This window comes from Canis lupus, chromosome 2 (assembly GCF_011100685.1).
Source record: "Canis lupus familiaris isolate Mischka breed German Shepherd chromosome 2, alternate assembly UU_Cfam_GSD_1.0, whole genome shotgun sequence".
NCBI lineage: Eukaryota > Metazoa > Chordata > Mammalia > Carnivora > Canidae > Canis > Canis lupus.
This window is the reverse complement of record NC_049223.1, coordinates 7,431,735-7,459,289: the sequence shown is the minus strand read 5'-3', so window position 1 is coordinate 7,459,289 and position 27,555 is coordinate 7,431,735. Positions and strand designations below refer to the sequence as shown.

At 41.8% G+C, this 27,555-nt stretch overlaps 1 protein-coding gene across 1 annotated transcript in view; it reads left to right on the top strand.

Moving 5' to 3' along the window:
* Nucleotides 1–3,667: 3,667 nt before the first annotated feature.
* The window catches only part of KIAA1217 (sickle tail protein homolog), a 733,798-nt gene continuing 709,910 nt past the window's right edge, over nt 3,668–27,555 (top strand). The window contains exon 1 of the mRNA XM_038529783.1: nt 3,668–3,685. The gene's annotated coding sequence lies outside the window, so the exon portion shown is untranslated. The remainder of the gene's footprint in view (nt 3,686–27,555) is intronic.

The following is a 27,555-nucleotide window of genomic DNA, read 5'->3' as shown; positions in this document are numbered from 1 at the left end:
AATTATGAGTCTCCATAGTTTTGCCAACATGTATTTGAGAAAAGGTTTTGTTTAGAGGCTTTAATGGGTACAGAGTGTGTGATAAAAAGCTGCTTTTAAAAAGTGCTCCCTCTGAAAACCCCCTAACAGAGGCGTTCTGACTCCTAATAGAGCTATTCCTTTTTTGCAAACATGATATTTCATAAACATGATATTTTGACGCTATAATAGCTATGGACTGATGTATATGTGTATATAATTTTCCACCTGGTTCCTGGACTGTGCCTGGTAATTGAACTGCCTGGCCATAGGTATTTTGTGTTTGAGAGCATGGTCACAGAAACATTGGCCTGCAGCCTATTGGGCCATATTGGCAGTGCCTGGACCAGTGTGAGCTGTCCTTGCACTGATTAGGGCTTGCAAAGTCCAGGTCAAGTTGAGCTAACAGTTCTTAACTTATCAGAAATGCACGCACCCAACTTAAATGATTTGCTGCATTCTGACCTATGGGAAAAATATTTGTAATGCACTTTGGACAGTGCTTCTGCGTTCAAACACCAAACTTTTAAAACATGTAAATGTCAGTTGACAAACCTGAAAATATTTTTATAGATAAGATCAGCAAATAATGTTTCTCTGGACCATTTAACCCCAACTCAGTCATTGACAGTTATCTTTTTAAGAAGTGATTTTTTCCCCTTTCCTCTCCTTTTCATTTCATATATAAATATATATGTATAAATATATATAAAAGATAGATATAGATATAGATAGCGTATATTTTGTTTCACATAGCCGGCGCGAGAACACTTTAAAACACTTAGGTTTTCAATGTAGTTATTTTATACTCTTTAAAAGACAATTAATTCAATCAACATGTATTTATTAAGTGCCTGTCATTTACCAGGCACTGTGTTGCCTCCTATGAAAAGACAAAATTCCTGCTCTGAAGGAGATTTTGAATTTAGAAAAGAGACAGACCTGCAAACAGCCAATCACATTAGAATGTGAAAAAAAGTTATCCTGGAGCTGTGAACAGAATATAATAGGAAATCAAGGAAGGAGTACTTAGGCCTGCCACATTAAATAGCCCTTACTTACTTTGCTCTGTCAGCCAGCTGTCATACTTATTAAGATAGCATTACTAATTAGCTGTTGACATTGAACACTTGGAAGCAAAATTGTGCCCCAACTTAGAAGGTTCATACATACCAGTGTGGCTGCCACTTTACAATCTTGTTTTCAAACCATTCCTTTGTCAATGACTTGCTTATTCCCACACTGTTAATCTGAATTAACATTTTTAGGAACAGTGATTCCTGCTGAGGAATCACTGTTTCTGAAACTTGCATAATTAGGATCTACTTATGTAACTGCTTTGTGATGACAGGGTGTTTTCAAACTTACATTAAAAAAAAAATAAGGATGATTGCAAGAGGACCTAGAAGCTGATACCCTATGTCCTTCTCTGAAAATTTCCTGTTCTTTTAATTAGGAACAATACTGCATTTTTACTTATTTTAATTATTCTATTGAGTAAATCCAACTAGTAGTTTAGAATATCCATGTATTGTCGGATTAGCTAGAATTCTAATTTTCAAATATAGGAATTCCTGGGACTCTTAAATCGAAGGCAGGAGACCAAGATCTCAAACTTTCTTCTATTCTGTTGAGCTTCCATTTCAGTTTCAAGAATGCAATGAAACTTTCTGCTGCTTCGACCAGAGCTGATCCTAATTCTAGGAGCTTTAAGAAGCTGAAGTTAAAAAGTATTTGTGGACAGAGGATCTTTTTCTCCCATTCTGTTTACTTCCCGCTTCCCACCCTTCACCCTTCCCGTTTTAACAAGTAATTTTAATGAAGACGAGGCATCTGAGAAATCAGTGTTCGGGAAGGAAGACGCCTGCGTTAAAAATCACTGCCACTCAACTGGGGCAGAATTGCTGGCTGCTCCTGCGGTCACTGCAGTGCGCACCTGACAACTCGCTCCGACAGCGGATCCGGCCGCGGCGGGAGCGCATTGCACATTTTGCTCCAGCCGGGAGGCGGCGGGCGGCGGGCACTCGGGCAGGGTACAACCTCGCGGTGCAGAGCTCGGCAAGCGCACGGAACCAGGCACCCTGCCCCAAAGATAGCTGGGTCGCTGCTAAGGGACAAACGCTCCAGGGACAACTTCAGCCATCCCAGAACCTCTTGAAGATCCCTCATGTGGTTCCTCTGCAGAAATTGTCTTCTATTTTTGATCCCCAGGAGAACTTCAGAGAACCAGGAAAGTTGGGTGGCGACGACTTAAGGTCTCTTTCAAGAGTAAGGATTTGGAGTGTGGCCGACTCAAACTGTGGCCTAACCCTGATGATCTCTAGGCCCTCTGCGCAAAGTTCTGACCATCGCATCCTCAGACCCAGAACCCAAGGCCAGGGTATCGAGCATCTAGAGCCCAGCCTGGGCCTTGACCCCCTTCTCTGGTCCCGGGTGCCTTGGTCCAGCTGTGGCGGAAACTCCCCTCTCCCGGTCCCCCCCCCCCCCCCCCCCCCCCCCGGTTCACGCGGGGCAGAAAATTAGATGGGTAAGGCCCGGTCCTCTGGATCCTTTTGCAGCAACTTCTCAATACACGGCGGCCGCGGGCTGAATGTCTGAGCAGAGTAGGCGACAGGCACCCTTGGCGGACCCAGGCGGACTCCTTCCTAGGACCTCTTGGCGGGAGTGGAGGACCCTGAGAAGACCCTTTCCATCCCCATGCGCCTCCTTCCTACTGGGGTGAAAATCAACCCTCTCGCACGGTTTACTCCTCTCTGCCTCCTAAGCCTCCAGCGCAGCTTTTTAAGGGCGTCCAGAGCATCCTGCAACTTTGGGGAAAGAGAGTGCCTAACTCCCGCTCTCCCAGGGTCCCTATCGCGTTAATCCGTTTTCTTCGGTAGCCTCCAAACTCGAGGAGGGTAGCATCCTCGCCCCAACCTGGAAGCGAGCGCCCCCGGCTGTTCGCGGCAGCCCCTCGGCGCCTGTTTGCAGGGAGCTCGGCTTCTGGCTGGTCGCAGATCCAGCTGCGGTTCCGACCAGTTCCCCAGCCTCGCGAGGCACACGCGCGCGTGCACACACACGCGCTCACACTCCCGCTCACACTCTCGCGTCCTCGCTCCCGCACCCCACCCTCCGAGCCGCTCCTCCGCGGGGGGGGGGGGGGGTTGGGGTGACGTCAGGACTGCAGTCCCGAGGAGAGCGGCTGGAGAGGGTTGCGCGCTCCTCGCCTAGGAAGCTGGAGGCGCACTCGGGCAGGCGCCGCTCCCGCGCTCCTCCCTCTCCTCTGCACCCGCTGTCACGCTGCCCGCCCGCGGGGGAGCATCGCGAGCCTCCAGGTGAATTGAAAGTCGTTTCCGGGGGAGGCCGGAGAGGGTGCTGCAGTCCTGGCATGCCCTGAAACTGCAACTCGGACCGAAACGACCCGGCGGAGGAGCGGGCGCGCGGCGCCGTGCGCAGCCTCCCCGGGCTGCTGGAGGCGGCCGCTGCACAGCTCGCCGCGGGGCGCGGCGGCCGCACCTCCGCCCCGGGACTCCGGCCCCGGCGCCGTCGCCCGGGAGAGACCCCCAGCCCTGCGCATTTCGCAGCTGCGCTGGTGCGGGGAATGCGAGCGCGGTGGCCCCGGGTCGCCGCGGAGCAGCTGCGCGCGCGAGAGAGAGGCGAGGCGAGGGGGCGGCAGGCTCGGCCCGAAGTAAGTGCAGCAGAAGTTTGCGTCGGTTTCCCCGCCGCTCCCTGGAGCGAGTGGGAGGCACTTCTCCTCCCCTCGTTCTCCGAGGATGCGGAGGGCACACTTACGAGGCAGTCTCGCCCGGGAGGGAAAGTGAGCGTTGCCCGAGGGGGCGAGCACCCCGGGGGGGCAAAGGCAGGGAGGGTCTCCGACCGGGCGAGGGGTGCCAGAGGGGGAGACCCCAGCGGGGCCGCGGGACGCGAACGCAGCCCGACCCGGGAGCTCTCGAGGGGGGTGGGCGGGGAGCGTGCAGGTGGAGGTAGTCACGGCCTCCTCTGGTGACCTTGGCGCCCCCCCTCCCCCAGCGGCGAGCCGGGGGTTGTCAGAGGTCGCCGACAGCGCGACGCGGACCTCGCGTGGCTTCTCCCCGGGGCTGCGCCCAGGCCGTCGCGCTCCCGGACGCCGGACGACCGCGCAGGAGGAGCGAGCAGCGGCGCGAGGCGGCGACGCTGGAGGGCGGGGGCGCCGGCGAGTCCGGACCCGGCGCTCGGGGCGACGAGGTCTGAGGTCTTGCGCGACGCTCCGGCCCCGACGGACGAGCCCCGGGTCGAGGGAGGAGGCGGGGGTGCAGCTTCAGGTCGCGGCAGTGGCCTTGCGCGCCTCGGGGGCCCCGGGTGGCGGCGCCCGTCCTTGCGCGGCTCCTCGGAGGGCGAGCGCGCCTGCAGCAGGCTGGCCCCCGGCTGCTCCCCCAGGCCCCGGGCCCGCCGCCGCCCCCCAGCTCCGCAGGCTCTTCCCGCCGCCGCCGGCCTGCCCGACACCCGAGCGTGCAGCTCGCTCGTTCCCGGGGCACGTTCAGCTCTTTTGGGCTCTCTCTTCGCTAACCGGGCTCCCGGAGGAGCTTCTATCCTTTAACCTACCCAACTTCTAATGGGAAGAAAAGTTCACGGAAGCCGCGCGCCTGCCACAGAGCAGAGCCCCGCAGAGGGCGCGGGGGGCGGGGGGGGGGGGCGCCGAGGGCCGGCTCGCCATCCCCCTTCTCACCTGGGGGGGATCTCAGGGAATTTTATGCGAAACGTGCAGCGATTATTCCGGGAAGGCAACGAAGGCATCTTCTTCCAGAGTAGGAGTGTCTGTGCCCAGGAAACCGGTATCCAGCTTCTGGTACCTAGGGCAGATCGACTTTGGAGGAAGAAGGAGATGGTTGATTAAATCTCAGCTTTTAAAAAATCATTCACGATGCATCCCGATTTCCCAATTTCATTTACTCAGATTCATTCATTTATTCATGCAAAAACATTTTATGGGGCTCAGTATGTGCCAGGCATTGGGTTAGATGCCAGGGCGACAGAAACAACTGACTGTGGTTCCAGGACTCAGAGAGCTCACGGTCTGTAAGATCAGTGGTCGGGAAAGAAGATGGGAAAAATACATGTCCTACAGGGAAGGGCAGGTGCTACCTGGTTTTCACCACAGTGACTCACTCTCGGCTCAGGAACTGGAGATCAGGATCTGCTAGGTTTCATCCTCCCTGAAGGCAGGGTCACTATATCTTTCACGTTTGACGCTCAGAGGCCAACACTGTGCCAGCCACATAGTAGGTCATCACCAAAGTCTGTTAAGTGAATGGATGAAGAGATAAATTATGCATAGTGAAAAGTGTCTTTTAAAAAATATTTTTTAAAATTTATTTATTCATGAGAGACACAAAAAGAGAGGCAGACATAGGCTGGGGGAGAAGCAGGCTCCCTGTGGGGAGCCTGATGCGGGACTTGATTCCAGGACTCTGGGATCACGCCCTGACGTGAAGGCAGATGCTCAACCACTGAGCCACCCAGGTGCCCCTACTACTGACCTTTTGACCAGTAGTAAAAGGTCAAAGGTTTTGTGGGGGTAACTGAAGCCTTGGAAAGTGAACCTATGTGTTTTCTACTTTAACCCAATGGAAATTAGCAGGACCCAACTCAGTGTTCTCTCTCTGAAATACATGCATCTCTGTAGATATTTGGATTATAAGTTTTTTAGAGCAAAACCTCGGTTAATTACCATATGGAGGCCATGCTGCCATGTTTGTGTGGATATGTTGGTGATTTGGATGTGTCTAGAACAGATTGATGAAGGCATACTTTATAATTACCAAAATAATTCCTTCAAATGTCTTATAATATTTTGCTACTTAATATGCACATTTCTACTCCTGTATTTTAGCCATATTTAATTTAAATTTGATTAAAATGTTTATATATAGATTTTACCAATGAAGATTAAACACGTATGCAGAGTCTCCTTGGGCTAAAGTAATTGAACTCATTACACAGGTAGAAGGTGATAAATTCCCAGGTGAGTGATAAGGGTTTTATCTCCATTAATTTAATTTTATTACTTTTACCAGGAGACTAAAACTTCATATTTTTTCATTATGTGTGCAACAGAGTTACTCTTTTTAAAACCAGTATTTGTCAACAGTAATAATAATTTGGCAATTTGAGTCAAGAGTTTATAGGCAATAATCCTGGATTTAGTTATTGGAACCTTTGTAGTGCTATGGAGTTCCAGAATTTTTATAAACCCCATTTTCTCTACTTATGAAACAAGATTATTTTACTTAAATGATTTAATTAGGCATTTAAAAACAAAATATGTCGGGACACCAGGGTAGCTCAGAGGTTGAGCATCTGCCTTCAGCCCAGGGTGGGTCCTGGGACCGAGTTCTGCTTTGGACTATCCTTGAGGAGCCTGTTTCTCCCCCTGCCTGTGTCTCTGCCACTCTCTCTGTGTCTCTCATGAATAAATAAACCATCTTTTTTAAAAAATCAGAATATGTTAATGTAGAGTATGTTATTTTTAGACATTGTAATCCGTGGTTTATGTCATTAATTTAGTATACCAACACTGACAACCAATTTGTAATTAATAAATAGAAAATACCCATATTTTCCATTATTAGGTATTTTGAAGATGTTTTGGGATATTATCAAAGTTCTAGGAAGACTATTGTGATTGTGGACAATGTACGGTGATTAAGAACTGTATTTTAGACATGAATATAAATGAATACTTTAAAAGGTAGCTAAATGTTAAGATTCTTTAACCAAACACTGAACTGTTTCTTTTGTTGTGGATATTTGACGTGAATTATTATTATAATTGCACTGTTAGATCAAATGACTCTTTCAATGACTCTTGCAGATTTGACAAGGAGTCCATTCTAGAGGGCAGGACTTTATTTTGGGAATGTAGTTAGGGTTAACCTTAATGCTGAGGTTATAGGAGTGTGAGGTCATTAATTACTGAGTTTAGAAATTATCTAGCTTTGTTTTTGCAGGTGAGAAAGCTGGGGCCTAGAAAGGTGAAGGATGTAAATCTCCCAGGATCACATTCACATGCAGAAGAGTCCCAATATAGTGTCCATTGTAGGCTTGACAAGGAGTCACGCCCTCGGGGCACCGAAGCACAGGGGCAGTTTAATGGATCTGCTATCTTTGGATTTCCTCTTTCCTCTTTCCAGCTCGCATCCTCTCTTCTGTCCCAAGTCTGAGAGGGGGTCCCACCTGCTAACCTCCTCCTCTCTCTGTTCCTGCTGCTTTTCCAGGAGCAGTGAAGGACTTGGTCAGGGGTCCAGGTCCATGACTTCCAGCCTCACACACAGGTCTCAATCCAGGCAGAACTGTGGTGTAAGTGAAGTTTGGATTGGGTGCTTCCCACATATACTTTTCTACATTTTGATACCACTGAACATCACAGGATCATAGTTTCAGAGCCAGAAGGGGCTTTGGAAATCATTTGGTCTTTACATTGATTGTCTTATAGAGGAGGGCACTCTAGCCTGGAAAAGGTTCTGTGACAGTCCATTACAGCCATTGTGCAGGACTTCGTGAATCGAGCTCTGATTCTCCTTGGCTGTTGTGTTCTGTCCCCACTGAATGGCACTGGTTGGTGTTTTATCACTCCATTAACATAAGGGTGTGGGCTCCCGAGAGAGACAACTTGCATTTACTTTATTACACTGTCTCTCATCAGCTCTGCAACCATGGGCAAATACTTAAATTCTCAACATCTTTATTTATTAGCAAATTTTTGTTTTGTTTTGTAAATAGGTATGAATGTTTGCATAATGATCTGTTTACTGCTTCTGCTTTAGGTTGTAAGCTTCATAAGAAAAGGAACAAGTGTTTCTTACTTGCTGCATGTCCTAGACAAAGCACACTGTTTGGCATACAATAAACACTTAGTAAACATTTGTTGAAAAAAGGAATGAATGAAGGAGTGAGTAGTGAGTATATAATGACAGAGTGAAGGAGGGAGATGTCCCTTGGGTAGACATCTTTTTCCTTTTTTTAGATTTATTTATTTATTTATTTATTTATTTATTTATTTATTTATTCTTGAGAGACACAGAGAGAGAGAGGAGAGGCAGAGACACAGGCAGAGGGAGAGAAGCAGGCCTGGAGCCCGACGTGGGACTCGATCCCAGGTCTCCAGGATCACGCCCTGGGCCGAAGGTGGCACCAAACCGTTGAGCGACCCGGGCTGCCCTAGAACTGGAATTCTTAATATGAGAGCCATGTCCTTGTAAGGATTCTAAATGTAGAATACTGTTCTCTTTGCATATCTCTTTCTAGATAGGTGGGACCCTGAAATGCCCCTTCCCTGAGCCTACTTCTCTCCATCACTCCTTCTTTCAGCAGATAACAGATCCATTTTCCTGGCAGCTTGGGCCAAAAACTCTGGAGTCATCTTTGACTCCTCTTTCTTTCCCAGCCAGCATTTAGTGCATTCACAAATCTTGCAGCTGTCCCTTCAAGATACATTCGAAATCTGACCAGTCCTCACCACCTGCCTTGCTTCCTGCCTAGACAAGCCTCTATGATTTCTCACCTGGATTACTGCAGTGGCTCCTCACTTTCTCTGCTTCTGTTCTTGCCCCACCCCAAATTCTAGGTTCCCCACATAGCCAGAGCAATATTACCAACACCAAAGTCAGGTCACACTACTCCTCTGCTTACATTTTACATCCTCCCATCTTACCCTTACATTTCATTACACCTTCCTATTTCTTTCAGAGTAAAGAATATAATCCAGCCCCATCTAGCACTCCTGATTTCTCCTGCTTCTCCACAATCACTATGTTTCTGCCATACTGTTCGATGTCCTTCCGGTCTTCCTGTTCCTACAAGGTAACACATATGCTCTCTCTTAAGCAACTTTGAACTTGTTCTACCCTTTGGAATGCCCTCCCCTAAACACCTGCTTGGCACTCTTACACTCCCTTCAATTTTTTTTTTTTTTTGAGAGAAAGAGAGCACCACAGGGGCACCAGAGCACATGGGTGGCGTGGAGGGGGGGGTGGCTGACAGGGTGGCAGAGGGAGAGGAGAGCGAGAATCTTTAAGCAGGCTTCACCTCAGCAGGGAGCCTTTCCTGGGGCTTGACCTCACAACCCCAAGATCATGACCTGAGCCGAAATCAAGAGTCAGTTGCTTAACAGACTGAGCCACCCATGCTCCCCTTCAAATTTTTTCTTAAATTCCTCTTCTCAGTAAGGCTTCTCTTGGCTACCCTATTTAAGATTACACCCCTCTAACTTCCAAATCCCTCTCTCTTGTTCTAATTTCCCTTTTAGCTCTTGTGACTATAAATACTGTATATCCTATCCAAGTATGATTTGTGTTTCTCTGTGCACCTGGCATATAGTACATGCTTAATTAGTGTAAGACATTATTCTTATGGTGTCATCTATGGTCTCTTGGCCTTTTAGTCTCTCCTTTGACCAGGATTGTGGTCAGGGACAGAATTTTGCCAGGATCTTTAGCTGTTATATTTGGAAATGACCTTGAAGGAATCCCAATGGTTGTTTACATCTGCTGCTAGAAATAATTAGGACATAAAATGCAGTTATCTCTCTAAGATATGGCCTAATCATTTCCATGAAATACCTTTTGACCTGGGGCTTCTGGAAGGTTGCTGCTGTAAGGTCCATCCTTAGGGCGACAGTATCACATTTTATCATGATGTCCATGAAAGTCCTTTCTAAATGGGGCAAGGATCTTCTTCCCCTAAGGGATCACACTGTCTTTCTTTCTTTCTTTTTTTTAAAGATTTATTTATTTATTTATTTATTTATTTATGAGAGAGAGAGAGGCAGAGACACAGGAGGAGGGAGAAGCAGGCTCCATGCCGGGAGCCTGATGTGGGACTCGATCCTGGGACAAAGGCAGGCGCTAAACCGCTGAGCTACCCAGGGATCCCCACACTGTATTTCTTAAATGGCATTGTCTATGGGAGGCTGGGGAACGTGGCATTCCAGGAGTCAAGAGTGGAGGTCAGGGCTAAATTGGAAAACAGAGCTGTTTCTGGAACATTATTTCTTAATGGATTCACTTACTGAAGTCAGGATTAAGAACATGAGCAGGAACAGAGAGGGACTTTGTAGATCATCAGTTGACCACCCAGGTTGCATTTTCACTGCTTTTCCTTTTCTTGTCTCTTGCTACTGGGTTTTCTTCTTGCTTGTTTTAACATCACTATTCTTATTGGTTGTCCTCCTGAGGAGGAATTATGAAGCCCTATCAATTAACCAATGGGACATTATGTGAAAAAATAATAATTAAATAAAATGATCCCTGTAAAGCTATCCCCAGGGCTGGGAACAGCCTGTGCTAAATAACACTCCTTAATTGCTTAATAATAGTCTGTACCCGTTTAATGCACTGTTGACTGAACTGATGGGATGTTTTTATGGGTTCACAGTTCACAGGATACTGTGAGCGGATATAACGCCTATATGTTAAAGTTGGGTACACTATTATATTTCTGCAAAATTACCATACTAAACTCTGCAACTTGTAATCCCTCCTAGCTCAGAGTAGTCTTGAGCTCAGGGCAACTTGTGAAGTTGACTTAACAGGCAGTATTTTTGGTCCTAAGTGCTCATAATGGTTTTACTTTAACAGAGAAAAATGTTGTGTTGTGCCCATTTTTTGCTCTAGAAATAGAAAGAGAGCCTTGGGTTTAGTGCTTGTAGGTTACCAGTTCTGTTCTTAGCACTCTCTGTGACCTTGTCCAATTTACATTAGTTTAGAGTTGCCTTTCTGGAGCCAGGAAAAGTTACCACAGCAGCAAAAATGGAGCCAACAACTTGAACTATAGCCGTGAGAAATCCATTTTCTTATAACTATAAAAGATGCAGCCAAAGCAACTCTTTAGGGGAGACTGTGTATGTGTGTGTGTGTGTGTGTGTGTGTGTGTGTGTGTGTGTGTGTGTTGGCAGGGTTGGGGGTGGTGGTGGTGGTGGTTCGAACTGAAGGATAGAAACTCAAACTATCATCACAATGAAAATAGGGAGTGACTTTTAGCTTTTCAAACAACTAGTATACACATAATTTTTTACCTCGTTTACAAACACATTTTGTTCTGAATGGTTTTTGTAAATAGATTGTTTAGAAATATTCTTCTCATAGAAACGTTGCTAGATGTGGAATTTAGGTTCCCAGATGCCTTGGGAAAAGCCTATTTAATTCATTGTAGAGTGTTAAGAAATGATACTATGTTTGATTTTTTACATGGGAAAATGAGTATTAATTTTTAATTACCAAAATCCTTATTTCTTCATATTACACCATGGAGATCTAAGTTGGCATTTTTGTAAGGAGTCTCTCTCTTGACTCCATACAGATTTGTTCAACAGAACAATGTGGGGTCAGGGGTGCCAGTCCCCAGGCATCAAATATCTGCCTATAACTTTTGACTCCCCCGAAACTTAACTAATAGCCTGCTGATCGATGGAAGCCATATCGATAACATAAAGCCAATTAATATATATGTTTTATGTTATATGTATTATATACTGTATTCTTATAATAAAGGAAGCTAGAGAAAAGAAAATGTTCTTAAGGAAATTATAAGGAAGAGAAAATACACTTACAGTATACTGTACTGTACAAAATCCGTGTATAAGGGGACCCAAGAGTTCAAACCCACATTGTCCAGGGGTCAACCGTGTATTTTGTTATTTACAAACTCTTGAAAACAAGTTTGTAAAATCATGTTAAATTAACAGCATAAATAAATAAAATGCATATCAACATTAAGTATGTAGACATCATTGAGAATTAAGATTTGTGTAAGGCAAATATCAGTGCTGATGTGGGGAGTTAGGATGTTCTAGTTTCCCACACTGAGACCTCTGCTGTGACCCCATTCTACATAAGATGAGGGGGCTTTGTTGAAAACTCTGAGAATTCTGATGCCAGTTTTCTCAATTGCACCTGTGTCCTTCTCATCACCAGATGTAGATGTACCTTGTAGAAGACACAAAACATTTATCCTTTTCTCTTTACTTCGTCCTCCTTCCCCTGTTCTGCAGTGTTCCCCTCCTTCCTTTTGGCTTCATTTGCTGATAAAACCTCAGCCTTCTGGTCGTTCAAGTACGGTTATGCAAAGTGGTATCTGCCCACCCTCTAGTGGTGATCAGGAAATCTTCCCTTCCCTTTGCCTCCCCATCTACCCCCAGCTTTATTGAGATGTAATGGATGTAACATTGTGTAAGTTTCAGATGTACAGAGTATACCATCTTCATCATGTCACATAACTACCATTTCTTTTTTGTGGTAAGAACCACAGAATAGACTCTCTTAGCAATCCATTGCCTGGGTTAATGCCAGGAGCTTGTTTTTACCTACTGCAGTCTTGGCAGTGGCTGGGTCTTTAACCTCACAGCAGCTTCCAGAGACTTGGGCCTGGAGATTCTTCTGGCAGATGCATGAGTATCTGAGTGTCCCAGAATAGCAGGGGCGGGGGGCAGGAGGATCAGAGATAGTCATTGTGAAACTCTAAGGTTTCTTTCGAGGACCCCAAACATTGCCCTATGTACTTCCCTATCTATTCCACTTCTAGTTTTGTACCATGATATCCTACAGACAAATTCCCAATGGACCAGAAAGTAGGTTCAGAGCCTCTTCTTTACCCTCTCTTTTCTGAAAGTATAGAGGGGATAAGATTTTCAGAAGGTTTCATTTAAAAGTGTGCTGGGTCTCTGGAAGAGGGAAAATTGTAATTAGTTTTACTATAGTCAACGTCACCATGCCATCAACTGGCTCACAGAACTCATGAAAATTTAATAATTAGCTCTCACGAATCTGTACAAGCTGGCTTCCACAGTCTGCTCTTCTTATTATGAACAATGATGTTTAAAAAAAGGATATAACTTTTCCTCTTGTCTTCTAATCACCCTCCACCCTGCATGCTTGCCTTTTTCACTCAATGAATCAGAATAAAATTATATAGATCCAAGAGTCATCATATTTGTTTTATAAAGGTTCAGATAGTAAATAAATATATTGGATTTTGCAGCCCACATTTGGTTTTTGGTCACATACTCTTTTTTTTTTTTTAACAACTCTTTGAAAATGTAAAAACTGTTCTAAACTACAGGGCAGGGCAAAAACAAAAATACACTGAAGGTTAGATTGGGCCTGTGGATCTTAGTTCGCTGACCCCTGGAGTAAATGATCAGGATATATCTTTGGAAATTTTAATTTAAGAAGTTTGAAATTTATAATTTATAATATATAATTTAAAATGATATATATTACAAATTGTATTATATATATTTCAAAGAAAAAGTCCAGACTGGGTGAAGTTATCCTGAACATTTTACTGGAGGACAGTAAATGGGGTTTACTGGGGTCTCTGTTGGAAGAATGAGGTCTCTGGGAATTGAGGGCGGGCAGAGGTGAGGACACACACTGAAGATGGTGAGCCCTGATAAATAAGGAAGAGCATGGCTTCAGGGAATGTTTTTTTTTCTTCTTTCTTTAAAAAAAAAAAACAACAGTTTTATTGAGATATAATTCATATAATATAAAATTCATCTATGTAAAGTATACAATTCAATTTTTTTTTTTACTGAATTCATAGGATTCGTGGTCACCACGATCTCATTTTAGAACATTTCCGTCCCCCCAGAAAGAAACTCATACTATTTGCCATTCCCTTCCTACTTGCCTGCCTGCTGTGCCAGCTCCTGGAAGCCATGTACCTATTTTTAGTCTCTGTGGATTTGTCTATTCCTGACACTTCGTGTGAATGGAATCATAAATAGGTGGCCTTTTGTGATTGGCTTCTTTCACTTAGTATAATGTTTTCAAGGTTGATCCATGTTGTATCAGCACTTTATTTCTTTTTATTGCCAAATAATAGTCCATTACGTGGATAGATCGCATTTTATTTACCCGTTCGTCAGTTGATGGATATTGGGGTTGTTTCCAATTTTTGGCTATTACAAACTATGCTGTTAGGAAGAGTTGTGAGCAAGTCTTTGTGTGGATATACATTTTCATTTCTCTTGGGTGGATATCTAGGAGGGGAGTTGTTGAGTGCTATGATAACTTAGGTTTAGCATTTTGAGGAACTGGCAAACTGGTTTCCAAAAAGGCTGCATCTTTTTACATTCTCACCAGTGGTATAGGAGGGTTCCCTTTTCTCCATATTCTCGCCAACACTTGGCTTTTGTTTTTGATTACAGTCATCCTAATGGATGGGAAGTGTATCTCATTGTGGTTTTGATTTGCATTTCCTTAATGGATAATGTTGAAGGATAAATGTCTATTCAAATACATTGTCCATTTTTAAAAAAGATTTATTTATTTATGTATTTGAGAGAGAGAAAGAGAGAACATGTGCATGTAAGGGTGAATAGAAAAGGTGGGCAGAAGGAAGCAGACTCCCCACTGAGCGCGGAGCTTGATGCTGGATCCAGGCTCCATCCCACAACAGACCTCAATCCAGACCTGAGCTGAAATCAAGAATCAGATGCTCAATTGACTACACCACCCAGGTGCCTCACATGGTACATTTTGAAATAGAGTTGTCAGATATATGATTTGCAATATTTTCTCCTTTTATGTGGGTTGTCTTTTCACTTTAATGATGGTTTAGTTGGCGGCACAGAAATTGTGATATTTTGATTAAGTACAATTTATCTATTTTTTCTTTTGTCACACAAATCCAAATTCAGTAACATTCATTCTTATGTTTTCTTTTAAGTGTTTTGTAGTTCTAGCTCTTGCTTAATTTAGGTCCAATACATTTTGAGTTAATTTTTGTGTATGGTGTGAGGATAGCATCCAACTTTATTCTTTTGTATGTAGATATCCAGTTGTCCCAGCATTGTTTGTTGAAGAGTTGAATTGTCTTGGCATCCTTGCTAAAATCAATTGAACATAAACAGGGGGGTTATTTCTGGACTTTTAGTTTTATTGCATTTACCCATCTATATGTCTATTTTTATGTCAATGCCACATTGTCTTGAATACTGTGGGTTTGTAGTAAATTCGAATTGGAAAGTGTGAGTCCTCCACCTTGCTCCTTATTTCTCAAGATTGTTTTGGCTATATGAGTCCTTTGAATTTCCATATAAATTTTAGGATCTGTTTGTCAAATTCTGCTAAAATAGCTAGTGGGGATTTTGGTAGGAACTATGTTAAATCTGTAGATAGATCTGAGGAGTAATACCATCGAAACAATACTAATTCTTCTGACACATGAACACAGAGTGGGTTTCCATTTATTTCGGTCTTAATTTTTTCATCAATGTTTTGTAGTTTTAAAAGCATAATTATTACACCTATTTGTTAAATTACTCTTTAGTATTTTTTCCTTTCCATTCTGATTATTTGCTTTCTTCCTCTCCCCCTTCCTCATTTTCTCCCTCTTTTCCTCTCTTCTTTCCTTCCTCCCTCCCTTCCTCTCTTTCTTCCTTCCTTCTTTCTCTGTTGCCCTGGCTAGAGCCTGCAGAACAATACTAAATAGGGGGGTGAAATTGGATATGCTTTTCTTGTTTCTGATCTTAGGGGGAAAGCATTCAGTCTTCACCATTAAAATAATGATATCCATGGGTTTTGCATAGATGCCTTTTATCAGGTTGAAGAAGTTCCTTTTCTCTTCCTGGTTTGTTGAGTGTTTCCATTATAAAATGGTACTTTTTCTGTATTTATTGAGATGATCATACGATTTTTGTTATTTATTCTATTAAAGTGATATATTACATTAATTAGATGCTAAGCCAAAGTTACATTCCTGGGATAAATTCCACTTGGTCCTGTTGTACAACCCTTTTTATATGTTGTTGCATTTAGTTTGATGGCATTTTTAAGGGTTTTCATGTCTATATTCACAGGGGATATTGGTCTGTAATTTTCTTTCCTAGTGATATGTTCATCTCATTTGGGTATCAGTGTAATAGTGGCTTCTTTCCTGTTCTTCATTCTCTATACTGCTATTCTAGCCACTTGAGGGACTAGCACAAATGCCAAGATGAGAAGAGGAGGGAGTCAGGAATGTTGCGGATCCCAGGCAGCAGCATGGATATTAGGAAGAGAACCCTTACAGGACTTTGCAATGTTACATTTAAGGGACTGGAGAACTTCCACCAGGAATTTGGATGTGCTTAAACTAGAGAAAAGGGCTGTGTGGATCCTCCCTAAGAGAGCTGGGTTCTTTTGGGAGTAGATGTGTGGGTTTTCCCTGAAGCTGTTCCACCGGCAGTGGGGGAAAATACCTAGAGAAAAAGAAACTTTGGTCCACCCGAAATGCCATTCTTTCTTTTGTGATGGACAAACGTTTACCTGTTCTTCAAAGACTGTCTCCAATATTTCTTCTCTGTGAAACTTCAAGTTGGTTATGGAACACTTACATAGCATTTATTATGCCTGCCTAGCCCTTCATGCTATGTCTATATAGCTTTTATTGTGCCTAAAGTACTATCATGATTTCTGTTTAACACACAGCAATATGAAGCATGGAGAGATTAGTCACCAAGAGGTGGCCTGGATCCACAGACCCATGCTTAGCCACTTCGCTGTGTGGCTTCTTGCTGGGAGTCCTCTGTGTAGAATTACCGACTCCTCTTGCTTTCAGTGACCTTTGTTATAGCACTTGGCAGATGGTGTGAAGAGCTGATTTCTTAAATGTTTTTCTGTGAACAAATTGAAGGCAGGAACTGTGTATTGTTTATTTTCATGTCTTCAGGGTTGGGCACAGAATAGATGCAGAATGAGGGAATGAATGATGAGCATGAAGGAATGAATGATGTCTGAGGGAATAAGAAAGTAAAGTAGCAGGAGTGGAATGGGGCCTTCTGTTAACCTTCTGCAGCCTGCATTTTTTCTAGGCCAAAGAATCCCTGAGCTGCATTATTATTCAGGCCAGTGTAATTTCTGGCTTTGCCATCATATTGTTTTAGAGTTTCCATTAATGCTTTGTTGTGTCCTAATCAAATAATGCTATTCTGAGTAAAACAGATGATGAAGCTCCTGCTCTGGCAGGTATTATGCTCTTTAAACACAGTCGCTCTGTTGTCACCAAGGACATTTCTGCATCTGATATTGATTTAAATATTCAGTTATGAATGTCATGAAGACGACTTTATTTATAACTAATGAGGATTGTATTGGCTGAAGGAACTGGCAATGTGAACAATGGAGTGCATGCTTCTTAATTCCCTGTGAATGAATAGAATAGCCTCGTTGATCAGCATTCACAAGGCTTTTTGTTTTGTATGGAGAGAAAATTGAAAAATATTGGGTGTTATGATTTTACTGTATTTTAGCATCAAATAGTAAAAGTATTTTTGGAGAATTCATTATATTTTGCAGATGATTCATGCTGTGTTGAACTCTCACTGAAATCTAGATTTATACAGGTGTGTCTTGATTTTGAGAAGTTTGTTTTATGAAACCTGAATTGCAGAATAGATACATTAGAAACAAAGTCTGTCACAAGAGCATGTTTGGGTAGTTCATCAAACAAATATCTATGGAGTGGGTGTAATGAGTTTAGGGGACGGGGTCACCATCTACTCTTCTCATTCTCCAGGATTCTGATCAATAATGCAAACCAACCCTGGCAAGATTGCTAGCCAGATGGAAAAGATGAATAAGAATTTTTGTCTGTATAATCTTCAGTGCAGAGTTTTGTGAACTCTATCTAAGAGTCTGTGCCTTAGGCTTCATTCAAAGTGGGACTTTTTACTCCTACTCTTTATTGAGAATTGGGCCCACAAACTCAATGTGCTTGCAGAGGGCAGAAGGGACTAGATATTCAAAGCAGGCCCTGGTACCACCTGCTTGGACGTGGAAGAGGCTGGCAGGCTGCTTCCAGAGGAAGATATGGCCAAATCATGCCCCCACTCCCTTACCCTGCCCAGTGTCCACATCCTAATTCCCAAAAGCTGTGAATATTTTACCTTACATGGTGAAAGAGACTTTGTGGATGTGATTATATTAAAGATCTTGAAGAGAGGGATATTATCCTGGGTTATCCAGGTGGGCACACTATAATTACAAGGCTCCTTATAAGAGGGAGCAAGAGGGTCACAAAGATGTGATGACAGAAGCAGTGGAGAGCCACAGGTTGTGGATGTGGACCATCTCCAGGAGATGGAAAAGGCAGGGAAGCAAATTCTTTCTTAGAGCCTCCAGAAGTAACACAGCCCTTCCAACACCCTGATTTAGCCTCATGAGACTTCTGACCTATAGAACTCTAAGATAAGTTCTGTTGTTTTAAGCCACTCACTTTGTGGTTATATTTTTACAGTAGCAATAAAAAACGAATACAGAAGGTTGGGGGGGGTGCTGTCCAGGTGTGCTTACCACACGGAAGAAGAAACAAGGAAGAGCCCTCTGGGTCCAAGTGAAAGATGAGGTACTGGGACACCTGGATGTCTCTGTGTTTGAGCATCTGCCTTTGGCTCAGGGTGTGATCCTGGGGTCCTGGGATTGAGTCCCGCACTAGGCTCCCCATGAGGAGCCAGCTTCTCCCTCTGCCTATGTCTCTGCCTCTCTCTCTCTGTCTCTCATGAATAAATAAGTAAATTTTTTTAAAATAAAAGGATGAAGTACCCCTACTTGCTAGTGAAACATTGTCCAATTAATAGCAAGCTTCAACAGATCAAACCAACCACTTCTCTCCTGGGGAAGAGTGAGGGAGAAAATGGAAGCTGATTAAGACATCCCAGTGGGGACAAGTTTAACTCCAGGAATTAGAGATTTACATGACCAGTGGAAGATGGGAGAGCCACACCCAGGACAATTACTTTCAGGAAATCTGGAAATGTAGATCTCTGGGTCAAGCATCACTTCTGTTGTCTGCGGATGCCCATGAGCATACCTCTGGCTGCCATCTAAAAGCAGTATCTTGAACCTTCCAAGTTTCACATGAGGTCCTCTCGATGGTGAACTTTTCATGAGGGCTTTGCAGGTCATGGAGAAGTGTAGTGTCTAGACTCTACTCCTCTAAAGCTCAAGGGCTGAACCATACAGGGTTATTAACACTACCTGGCACAGAAGGTGATCGCAAAATGGTGGCAGAAGTTGTTTGCTTCTCTATAGTTTGAGGGAAGAACATGGAAAAAAGGGTTTAAACATCCGTTCCTTCATTCCCTGGTTTCTTTGTTCTCTTGACCTGTTGAGGTGGGGCTGTAGTCACCATTATGGGGCTGAGGAATGAATGGGCTGGCAAATTCTTTGTTATTGCAGAGCTGTGCAGTAAACCCCTGTTCTGAAGAGAAGAGGTGGATGTGAAATTGAATGCTAGTGGATAAATGTAAAATGATTGTGTTGTAATGTAACTGCAACTTAACCAGGTATCTATTTTGAACCTACATTATTTCAAGGGCATTTTTCTTTGAAGCTTTTAACAAATAATTGAAGCCAAATTAATATTCATTGCAAATGTCAGAAGCAGTTGAATTTTATTTTCATAGGGCCTTTGAACTTATGTGTTTACTGTGAAAGATCAAATGTTATGCCATTTTTCTACTTTTTAAAAATTTGATGAAGTTGTACATGTAACCATAATCTAACTATTAAAAGTTATAAATACCATTTAATTAAATAATGCATGCCTTATTTCTTACTACTCTCAATCGAGTATTTTCAGAATAATTTGCATATTACCTATTCAATCTTTAATTGCCTCTTAAGAGTTAGATTTGCTCCTGGTATGCCAAAAGCAGCAGAGAGGGGTGCTTGGGGTGGAGTGTGGCAGGCAAGCATTTGGTTCTATGTAATCTCAGAGGATGAAGGTAGGGAGCAGCCAAAGTTAGCAACAGGAGATCAGTAGGAATCTACAAATTAAGGGGGAAGGGGAACCAAGTCAAGCCAAGGTTTCCAACTGTGATCTAACGGTTTGGAAAAGAGTGAGAGAGGGATATGTCATGGATTAATTGACATAGCAAATGGTAGGAGTGCAGAGAGCCAGTTGCTAGGGCATTACTGAATAATACTGTTTGAAGCTATCGTAGTTTGGACTGCCTTTACTAGCTCAGATACTCGGGGGTTGCTCTTGCTAGCCCATCGGGCACAGGTTCTGGTCTGTAAAACTGTATTCATTTGGCTTTTTGCTCCTGGTTATCAAACTGAATCATTTCTCCATTTCTAAGACCAGAAGGCCAATATCAAGAGCTGTTGGTTTCCATTCATGGTCACTAATCATTTCAGTTTTATTATATCACCAGAAATTTTGTTTTTGTACTTCCAGCAGATTAGTTTGATTCCTACCCAGGCAGACTATCACAGACCAGAAGGCAGATCCAAATACCGTTCTTCTCTAAAAATACATCAATCAGCAAACATTTTAAAAGCCCTTTTCCTGTTTACTAGCATCATAGGAATGGTCATTTCAATAATCATGACCATTCTACAGATCGTGTTTTCAGTTAATTGGGAAGTTCTGCTCTTCTATGGTCTAATTATTAAGTTTTTGCCTAATTTTTCTCTGTCTAGGAGCTTGTGTTGATTTGCATGGTGATATTTTTGTCATGATCATCATTAGCAGTAGGAGTTATTCTTACACAAGATGGCTGTTAAAACTCTTCAGTATCTCTAATAAAGTCTTTAATTCCCACTAGAATATATATGTCATTCTGGAGTTGAAAAGATTCTAAAAAATAGTCAATTTAGATTATTCTAGTCCTGAGCAAAATTAATGCTTCATGATCTCCGGTACTTATAGGCAATTTCCTTTATATCCTTGGCTTCAAACTTACTCTCAGATCTATTCAGCTTAGAGTTTTCTTCCAAAACCAGACCTGCGTATACACTGATTATTAGGTACCCTATCTGCCTGTGTCACAGGCATCTCATCCGTAATACATACAAATTGGAAATATCACTCCTTCTTCCATTTCTCCAGATCTACTTCCCATTCTATATTTGCTTACCCAGAGATAGATATCAATTAGTTGTCCAAGTCAGGTATCTGCATTTATCTTAGATTTTTTTTCTTTGACCTTATCCAAAAATATAACCAGTAGCTGAGACCCATCAATTAAGGTGTGGGGTGGTTCTTCTATTCCTAGGGTAGCTTCTTCTCCTATGCTTTCACAAGATAGGGAAGCACTTCTATTATGATAGTTATTTTATTATATTGTAGCTGTTATTTGCATGTCTGTCTCTTGCTTTTGATAATAGAGGAGAGAGGCGAGGTCTCTTCATTTTTATCCCTTTGGTGGTTAGCTCAATATTTGTTTAGTCAATGAAGTGAGTGAAAGAGTAAATAAATTTGATGAAAGTACTATGACCAGAGTTTGAGTTTGTACATATAATGTCCTAAATAATTTATTTATGATGAGCCTGTGATTTCTTATTTTACCTTACTTCCTCTTTACTATTGAATATTGTACGACTTAATGGTAAAAGTTTTAATATTGGAGTCTCTTCGATGTAGCTATAAGGTTTTACATTTATTTTATGCTTCACAATGTAAAGTTTCAAATATATACCAGGGAGTATTAAAATGACCATGAAGCAGATGGCTATCATGTAACTTTGGGAATTTCATTTTCTCTCATCTGTAGACATGATCTTCACAAAAAATAAGGTAGAATTGATTCTAAAGGAAGTAATCCCATTACCCAAATTTTATGTTAAATTTGCCCGTGAGAAAAAAACAAAGCTTACATGACACTATAACTTTTACAACATTTTATTTAGAGGATAAATGACATTACTAAGTTCACCAAAATGACTTTTGAAGGACATGATCTTTTTTAAAAAAGTTTTATTTTAAAGGGAAACACTTTCCCTCAGTTTGCAAGTTAATGGCTGTATTTTTACTTTAACAGTGGTAAAAAAGCAGAAATTGTGGCACAAATGTTACAAATAGTATGTTTCTGTTTTGAAAGGCACTACTGTTCTTTTCATTTCTTAGATAAGCTTTTATGGGAGCATTCTGACTAATGCCATTATATGAGCAATTTATGCTTATACTCCCATTAGATGAGAATGTATCATTAAAATATATGAACTAGTAGATTTGTCCACACAAAATACAGCAAAATTATGCTCAGGGCATTTGGAAACTTTCTCCTTATGAAATAAATGAACAATAACTTTATCTAAATCCATGTAAAACAGAACTCTGATGTACAATATAGGGCTTAGCTTGATCATCAAATTCCCTTGGTATTGGATTCTTACACATACATTTTGTAGTGGTTCTAAATAGGTAAACTCATCATCCTTTTTTGCTAGGCATCCCTTGTGCTAAATCGACTCTATGTAAAAATTTTGGATTACAAATTACATTAAAACAAATTCAGTATACACAATTAGGATTTCCTGCATTTACAGGGTAAACCTGATTTATCTTTTTTTTTCTCCTTGTCAAGTGGTTTTATTTTTATTTTTTTATTTTTTCTATATTTTTTGTTGGAGTTCGATTTGCCAAAATATAGCATGACACCCAGTGCTTATCCCTTCAAGTGCCCCCCTCAGTGCCCGTCACCCAATCACCCCCACCTCCCGCCCTCCTCCCCTTCCACCACTTCTAGTTCGTTTCCCAGAGTTAGGAGTCTCTCATGGTCTATCTCCCTCACTGATATTTCTCATTCATTTTCTCTCCTTTCCCCTTTATTCCCTTTCACTATTCTTTATATTCCCCAAATGAATGAGACCATATGATGTTTGTCCTTCTCCAATTGACTTCCTTCACTCAGCATAATACTCTCCAGGTCCCTCCAAGTGGAAGCAAATGGTGGGTATTTGTCGTTTCTAATGGCTGAGTAATATTCCATTGTATACATAAACCACATCTTCTTTATCCATTCATCTTTCGATGGACACCGAGGCTCCTTCCACAGTTTGGCTATTGTGGACATTGCTGCTATAAACATCGGGGTGCAGGTGTCCTGGCTTTTCACTGCATCTGTATCTTTGGGGTAAATCCCCAGCAGTGCCATTGCTGGGTCGTAGGGCAGTTCTATTTTTAACTCTTTGAGGAATCTCCACACAGTTTTCCAGAGTGGCTGTACCAGTTCCCATTCCCACCAACAGTGCAAGAGGGTCCGCCCCTTTCTCCACATCCTCTCTGACATTTGTTGTTTCCTGTCTTGTTAATTTTCCTCATTTTCACTGGTGTGAGGTGGTATCTCATTGTGGTTTTGATTTGTATTTCCCTGATGGCCAGTGATGCGGAGCATTTTCTCATGTGCATGTTGGCCATGTCTATGTCTTCCTCTGTGAAGTTTCTGTTCATGATTTTTGCCCATTTCATGATTGGATTGCTTGTTTCTTTGCTGTTGAGTTTAATAAGTTCTTTATAGATCTTGGATACTAGCCCTTTATCTGATACGTCATTTGCATGCTTTGTCTCTTTTTGAATAAAATGAAATTTGCTGGACCTTCCCAAGTATTACATTTACAACCAACTTCTCCATCTGAAGATTGTTTCATCCTCATCTCCAGTATGGACCAACATTAAACACAGAATATTGCACAGTCAATGGGGGAAGCTGTAAGTCAATAGGGGAAAGTGATCTAGTTTACTAGGAGCAGCTTTTTTTGTATCTGCATGATGTAAATTGAAGGGTATTTATAAAGACATAAATACAAAGCGACATGTGGCTTTTTTAAAAAAAAATCTTTGACATAATCCATAGCTTCTTTAAGGTCCTTATTTTTCATTTTCTTCACATTTTCAACTTCTCATATGTAAGGTCTGTTTATACTTGTCATTGTCCCTGTGCCTGTCATGGTGTATATTCATGTTTGACCCCTTTTTTTTTTTTTTAAGGAGGGTAGAGGAAGAGAGAAGGAGAGAGTGTGTGTGTGCCCAGGAGCATGGTTGGGAAGAGGCAGAGAGAGAGGGAAGGAGAGACAGAAGCTCGAGCAGACTCCCAGCTGAGCCCTCTCTGAGGCAGGGCTGATTCCCACAACCCCAAGACCATGACCTCTGAGAGGAAATCAAGAGTCCACAGCTTAACCAACTGAGCCATCCAGGCACTCCACATGATTCACCCATCATAAAAACACAAACATGCACAAACACACGTTAAACAAATAAACAAAAACCATGCATGAAAATAGCATTTTCCTTAAATACTAAACTCATTGTCTACTTTGCCCTTCTTTTTACAACCTGTCTTTTTGAGAGAGTTGCCTGCACTTGCGGTCTTTACCTCTTTACCTTATCTCCAGGTTTCTCTGAACTCAGAATGCTTCTTGGTATTAAGAAATACTTGGCTACCCCTGTGCCAGTGCATTTTTAAAGGAAGTACATTGGATTTTGCTTTTATATACATATATTATATGTATATATATTTTTTTCCTCTAAATTCAGCTTTCAGGAGGACTTGTTAATATATAGTAGCTAATAAGAGCTGATTTTTTAAAAGATTTTTTATTTATTCATGAGAGAGAGAGAGAGAGAGAGGCAGAAACACAGGCAGAGGGAGAAGCAGGCTCCATGCAGGGAGCCTGACATATGGGACTCGATCTCAGGTCTCCAGGTCACGCCCTGGACTGAAGGTGGCACTAAACCGCTGAGCCACCCAGGCTGCCCCTAAGATCTGATTTTTATTGAGCACTTAGTATAGTCCAGATAGAGTACTAAACTCTTGTCATGGATTGTATAAGCTATGCATCACAACCATGTGATGAGGCAAGAATTTTGCCTCCTGATTACTGAGGGAAAATGAAGCCCAGCAAGTTGTGCTGATGCTTTCAAGCACAACAGTAAAGGTCACCCTAAGATCACCCTAACCTTGAATGATTATAGATTGCTGGAAAGATACCAAATAAGGTTAGAGCTCTAAAAATCACAAGTCCAGTTGGGAGTGGGATGGCTGGAGATGCTGATTTCTTTATGTTCTTACGTTCTTCCTCTAGGTTTTAAGTCTGAGCAATAAAGATATGTACAATGAGAGTGGAAACAGGAGTAAGAAGACAGTGACCCTAAGATGAGATTAGCATACAGAATGTATGCTGTGAAATCTTCCTCCTCAGAGATGTAGGTCATAAAATTGGGCTCTGAGCTCATTAGCAGCCAATGTAAAGGTAAAAGCATCATCGGTGACATGATTCACTGTGTTTACAATCTAAAAGCAAACCAGTTGTTCAGGAACAGTGCAGCTAATCTTGATAATGAGACCCGGATCCTCATAGCAATGATCATAGCGGATTACATATAAATCCTATTAAAATATGTGTGTCTTCTTAAAACATTTTTCCTATGGGTTTCTTAACTTTCTGGAGCTGGTTTTAGTGTCATTTAGAGTCATTATGGTCAGGGTTTCCTGTTGGTTAGCATAAATCCTCTTTTTTTTCTCCCATTTTAGCCTCATCAGGGTATGATTCAGTAGGTGCACAATAAACTCAAGTGTCTGTCCCTCCTCACCTTGTATCCTCATAGCGTGGTGCCAGTAGTTAACATAAGTGACTGCCTCTGAAATGGTCCTTCATCTATTAAATATCTTTGTACCTAGGAAAACAGTTTTCTTTTTCAAAATATTTATTTAAAAAAATTTTTTTAAATTTATTTACAATAGTCACACACACAGAGAGAGAGGCAGGGACATAGGCAGAGGGAGAAGCAGGCTCCATGCACCGGGAACCTGACGTGGGATTCAATCCTGGGTCTCCAGGATCGCGCCCTGAGCCAAAGGCAGGCGCTAAACCGCTGCGCCACCCAGGGATCCCCCTTTTTCAAAATATTTAAATGTGGTTTATAGGATAGCAGAAAATATCCTGAAAAGCCATTTGTTTATAAGCAAGTTTTGTGTCACAGGGAAATATTTTATGATTCAGGATTTGTCTCAAGTTTGTTTTTTCCATGTTTAAATAATTCTTTTTGCTTGCTTTGTTATTCATCATAAGCTTAAAGCAGTTTTAAAATCGCATTATTTTTTAGTTACTGATAAATCCTTTATCTTGGGAGAAGAGTATGTAGGTGGGGAAGCATCAAGACTAGTCGGATGTGGAATAAATATACAGAGATGGAAAGCAAGGAAAAATCTATACTTTTTTTTAAAACTGATATCTGTTTAGTGAAAGAAGATAAATGATAGGATTTCTCTTTGTTAAAAAGGACTATATTCTTTACAATATTTTCTTCTAGAAATATCTGGGTTTACATAGATGAAGTATCTATTGAATAAGTCAATTTGGAGCATCTAGGGAGGTGTATCAGGAGCCATATAACCTGGAGAGAAAGAGAGAGAAGGAAGGAAGGAAAACAAGCAAGCAAAATGCAAACTTAATTAAAAGGAAGGCCTTCCATTCAATTTAATTTAGTTAGAATGTGTACGCAAGATAAGTGCTTGTGCTTGATGACTCCTCCAAAAGCTAAACATAGAATTACCATATATCCTTACAATTCCACTCCTAAGTACATACCCAAAAGAACTGAAAACAAGTATTCAAACAAGTACATGTATTTGCACAGGTGTGTGCAAACAACAGAATACTACTCAGCCATAATAAGGAGCGAGGTGGTGATAAATTCTACAGCATGATGAACCTCCAGAACATTATGGTTAGAAGCCAGACCCAAAAGCTTATATATTGAATAACTTTATTTAAAGGAAATAGATAAATCCATAGAGATCAAACACAGATTGGTGGTTGCCATGGACTGAGGAGAAGAATAATGGGAAGAAATTGCTTAATGGATAAGAGGTTTTACTTTGAGATGAGGGAAATATTTTGCAACTAGTTAGAGGTGGTGATTGTACAACATTGTGGATGTACTAAATTTCACTAAATTACTCACTTTAAAATGGTTAACTTTATGTTATGTGAAGTTTGCCTCATTAAATCAAGAAATAGCTGCATATACATATTATGTGGAAATGAGGAGATAGGTAAACACCAGTTCAAATAGCTGAGAAATTCAAAAGTGTTTGCCTCCAGGACAGAAGAGTGTTGATTTGGGAAAAGGATGAGAGGATGTCATGATATTTTTTGTTTGTAAACTTTGCAATAGCATTTAACCCATTTAACCAATGTGTGTGACTTGATAAAATAAAATTAAAATTTTAAAGAGGCATTGCTTACCAAGATTTACAATAACATACAGTAAACAACAATAAAATATCTGGATCCCAGAGAAGTGTTGAATAAAGAAACCAATTGGAATACCAAGAGTTATTTTTAAAAATCTTTTTTGTGAGAATGAGCTCTGTGCTGGATTTTGAGGTCCAGCTGACTAGAGGGATGAAAAGAATGGCCTGGGGCAACAGGAGGTGAGACCGGCCGAGGGACTGGCTGAAGTATTGTAGCATCACAGAAAGGACTTCCCCAGAGATGAAAGTAGAGGTCACAGGAATCCAGAAAACCTGTTAGCTCCTTTCCACTTTTTTTTTTTTTTTTACCTGCCCTAAACACTTCTCTTTGCCTTCAATTTTCCATTTGGTTAAACAAAAAAGGATATTGGAGTTTCAAAGCTACCCCTTGGAGATACTATGAGAATACTCTGTTCTGGGATAGGAAAAGCCATCCTAAATTTCAGAGATAAAGATTCAATATAAGTATATTAGCCACTTTAAGCCTAGAATTATTATTATACTAACATTCACAGGTCAACCATATAGAAATGGCTCATGTTCTCTAAGGGATGAAA